This window comes from Schistocerca cancellata, chromosome 6 (assembly GCF_023864275.1).
Source record: "Schistocerca cancellata isolate TAMUIC-IGC-003103 chromosome 6, iqSchCanc2.1, whole genome shotgun sequence".
NCBI classification, from domain to species: Eukaryota; Metazoa; Arthropoda; class Insecta; order Orthoptera; family Acrididae; genus Schistocerca; species Schistocerca cancellata.
This window is the reverse complement of record NC_064631.1, coordinates 667,204,910-667,209,574: the sequence shown is the minus strand read 5'-3', so window position 1 is coordinate 667,209,574 and position 4,665 is coordinate 667,204,910. Positions and strand designations below refer to the sequence as shown.

Below are 4,665 nucleotides of genomic sequence, written 5' to 3'. Positions count from 1 at the left end.
CGCCCGGTACTCACAGCTTTACTTCTGCCAGTACCTCGTCTCCTACCTTCCAAACTTTACAGAAGCTCTCCTGCGAACCTTGCAGAACTAGCACTCCTGGAAGAAAGGATATTGCGGAGACATGGCTTAGCCACAGCCTGGGGGATGTTTCCAGAATGAGATTTTCACTCTGCAGCGGAGTGTGCGCTGATATGAAACTTCCTGGCAGATTAAAACTGTGTGCCCGACCGAGACTCGAACTCGGGACCTTTGCCTTGCGCGGGCAAGTGCTCTACCAACTGAGCTACCGAAGCACGACTCACGCCCGGTACTCACAGCTTTACTTCTGCCAGTACCTCGTCTCCTACCTTCCAAACTTTACAGAAGCTCTCCTGCGAACCTTGCAGAACTAGCACTCCTGAAAGAAAGGATATTGCGGAGACATGGCTTAGCCACAGCCTGGGGGATGTTTCCAGAATGAGATTTTCACTCTGCAGCGGAGTGTGCGCTGATATGAAACTTCCTGGCAGATTAAAACTGTGTGCCCGACTGAGACTCGAACTCGGGACCTTTGCAAAGGTCCCGAGTTCGAGTCTCGGTCGGGCACACAGTTTTAATCTGCCAGGAAGTTTGATTTCTGATTGTCCACATTCACGCCCCAGTAATTCCCCTACAAAACCTCAAACTGCCTCGACTTGATGCACTCGCTAGTCACCAAGCTGCTTACTTCAGAGAGAGCTCGCTTCTCCTTCAATCAGAATACAACGGCTGAAATACTGTAGACGGCGTCCCGGCGCTCGCATTCAGAATGGTCAACTGTGCTGTCATACACCCGGGAGCGCAGCGATGCTTGTGGCGACTCAGCTACCACCAGGACTGGCTTTAAAAACGTTTCTCTGCCTTGCCAGGCTGCTGCTCCAAAACTACAACAAAGGTTTCTACATGAAGTTGCTTACGTACTGCTTTATAATATGGGCAGCCACATATGTTGAATGTAATGGTAAACTGAACTTGAATAACACAGCAAGCAACTATTATCTGATGATTTATTCACCACCGGCTTCGCTGCGTATCTCAGCATCTTCAGGTGATTAGTAGTTTTAGGTAGATCAGCACAAGGAGACGCCCCCAACGTTCGTAGTCACACAATACAGCCCCATGAACAGGGGCAGTCGTCAACAAATAACAACCGTCAGAGCATGGGGGCGCAAAGTGTTGGAGGCGAGGCTTCTCCAGACAGCATGAGGATAAAGCAGTGGAGGTGCTCAGCTGTATACTGAACAGATTGTAGAGTGTGGGAGTGTCTCGAAGAAAAGTTGTGTCTTCTCGAGCTAATACAATACTGTATGAGCTCGTGGTCTAGCGGTAAACGTCGCGAAGTATTGACACGGATTCGCGACGTCGAGTCCACGCAGTACCTGATTTTTAAACCCATTTCGGCTGTCTGCTAACGTTATCAATATGATGAAACGGCTAAGATAATTGACTTAGCTCTGCAACCCAACAGTGATAGCAAAATATTCCATAAATAGTTCCTTTAAACAGCTCCTAGCTGCTTCGAGACCAGATTAACACGCTGGACCCAAAATTAAATCAACAAAGAGAAGGTTTGCCATGTTGCTTTTATTTTGCTACAAAACTGTATCAACATGAGATAGTAAAGTAGAAACAACGCAATGAATTCAAAACGTAAACAACTGCAACGTGCATGACGGTAGACAAAAAATGTTCTGCGTTTTTTTCTAACTTAACTGATTGGCAAACACATTCCGGCAGTTGGTTAATATTCTCAGTATGGGGTGTGACCCCCTCTGGCAGCAATACAGGGCTGACAACCATGGGGCACGCCGTGAATGATGTCATCAGTCTCATGTTGAGGCAATAACGCCCATTCTTCCTGCAGAGCTGCTCGTAGTCTTGGACAATGGTTGATGGATGCTCAAGTGATGCAAGCCGTCTGCCTAGCGCATCCCAGACATGCTCTACAGGATTCAAATCTGGACAGCGAGCAGACTACGCAATGAGTGCTATATCTTCCGTATCCGAAAAAACACCAACCACCAATGCTCTATAAGATCGAGCGTTATACACTCCTGGAAATGGAAAAAAGAACACATTGACACCCGTGTGTCAGACCCACCATACTTGCTCCGCACACTGCGAGAGGGCTATACAAGCAATGATCACACGCACGGCACAGCAGACACACCAGGAACCGCGGTGTTGGCCGTCGAATGGCGCTAGCTGCCAGCATTTGTGCACCGCCGCCGTCAGTGTCAGCCAGTTTGCCGTGGAATACGGAGCTCCATCGCAGTCTTTAACACTGGTAGCATGCCGCGACAGCGTGGACGTGAACCGTATGTGCAGTTGACGGACTTTGAGCGAGGGCGTATAGTGGGCATGCGGGAGGCCGGGTGGACGTACCGCCGAATTGCTCAACACGTGGGGCGTGAGGTCTCCACAGTACATCGATGTTGTCGCCAGTGGTCGGCGGAAGGTGCACGTGCCCGTCGACCTGGGACCGGACCGCAGCGACGCACGGATGCACGCCAAGACCGTAGGATCCTACGCAGTGCCGTAGGGGACCGCACCGCCACTTCCCAGCAAATTAGGGACACTGTTGCTCCTGGGGTATCGGTGAGGACCATTCGCAACCGTCTCCATGAAGCTGGGCTACGGTCCCGCTCACCGTTAGGCCGTCTTCCGCTCACGCCCCAACATCGTGCAGCCCGCCTCCAGTGGTGTCGCGACAGGCGTGAATGGAGGGACGAATGGAGACGTGTCGTCTTCAGCGATGAGAGTCCCTTCTGCCTTGGTGCCAATGATGGTCATATGCGTGTTTGGCGCCGTGCAGGTGAGCGCCACAATCAGGACTGCATACGACCGAGGCACACAGGGCCAACACACGGCATCATGGTGTGGGGAGCGATCTCCTACACTGGCCGTACACCACTGGTGATCGTCGAGGGGACACTGAATAGTGCACGGTACATCCAAACCGTCATCGAACCCATCGTTCTACCATTCCTAGACCGGCAAGGGAACTTGCTGTTCCAACAGGACAATGCACGTCCGCATGTATCCCGTGCCACCCAACGTGCTCTAGAAGGTGTAAGTCAACTACCCTGGCCAGCAAGATCTCCGGATCTGTCCCCCATTGAGCATGTTTGGGACTGGATGAAGCGTCGTCTCACGCTGTCTGCACGTCCAGCACGAACGCTGGTCCAACTGAGGCGCCAGGTGGAAATGGCATGGCAAGCCGTTCCACAGGACTACATCCAGCATCTCTACGATCGTCTCCATGGGAGAATAGCAGCCTGCATTGCTGCGAAAGGTGGATATACACTGTACTAGTGCCGACATTGTGCATGCTCTGTTGCCTGTGTCTATGTGCCTGTGGTTCTGTCAGTGTGATCATGTGATGTATCTGACCCCAGGAATATGTCAATAAAGTTTCCCCTTCCTGGGACAATGAATTCACGGTGTTCTTATTTCAATTTCCAGGAGTGTAGTTTATCAGTATGAAGTCTGGGCCCACAGCATCTGGTAAAAACCATTCGTAAAGATCTCAACATCTCCTCACGGTACCTGACTTCATTTGAATCTTGCTGATTCACCTGTAAATATCATGAATAGGTGTTCTAGTGGTCAACATAATCCTTTGCCCACACCACTGTGGATCCTCCACGATAATGGCCTGTTTACACAATTTTTGGACCCCGAAATCGTGTCCCACGGTTCTGTCCACATGCAAATCCACGGATAATCACTCTCCACACCAAATCGGAACTCATCTGTCAAATCATCATTGGCCCACTCTTCGACCGTCGAGATGGCATGTTGATGACTCCACTCAAGACATTCACTTCTGTGACATGCCTGTTGCCGTGCAATACTAAGGCAGTACTGTTATGCCCTTACAGCCAATTGATGGTCGTCTCCTCTGACGTCACACGTTTCCGGCCCGGCGCTCGTCTTCGGGATACAGTTACAGACTCTATAAACTGTCACCATATCCAAGAAGCAACAGGACGACTCATACCAAGCCGTCGGGCCTAATCAGTATGCGACTGTCTTGCTTTCTTTGTTTCCATGGCCCTCCACCGCAGAAAGCCTGATAGGTACCTTCTCTGTGACATACTGCTCCGTCTGTGACTGGGTACACAGCGATTGTGGATGTGGGACTACCCGGCAAACAATACCTCGTTACACAGGTTCCCCGACGTCATCGTGGTACGGTTGTCCGTTGACCGTAATGCCATCTTCCGTGCAGAAGGTTGAAAGCTTTATGATTACATCGTGAATTACACACAGGACGGGTAAATAACAGTTTGGTGCTTTAATTTTGGACACCAGTGTACATCCGCGAGTGTTTTTCTTGCCCTCCCGCGGGCACAGCTTACCGGCAACCGGACACACGCCACCCGCTGCCCCACGTCAAGCGCCGACCGACCGGCTGACTGTAGCGTATGAGTGTATTAATAACTGTCATTTTCTTGCTAGAGGTCCTAGTACTCATTTTGCAGTTATGTAGGAGGTGCATTCAAGTTCTAAGGCCTCCGATTTTTACTACTCACACGAAATCGATGAAACTGGCGTTCCTTCTCGACGTAGTCGCCCTGCAGACGTACACATTTTTCACAACGCTGACGCCATGATTCCATGGCAGCAGCGAAGGCTACTTTA

The 4,665-nt window shown here is 50.7% G+C and overlaps 1 non-coding gene across 1 annotated transcript; it reads right to left on the bottom strand.

Moving 5' to 3' along the window:
* Positions 1-219: 219 nt before the first annotated feature.
* Trnaa-cgc (transfer RNA alanine (anticodon CGC)) lies at positions 220-294 on the bottom strand. Its single transcript has one exon. It is a non-coding gene; the product is annotated as a tRNA-Ala (tRNA).
* Positions 295-4,665: the final 4,371 nt, after the last annotated feature.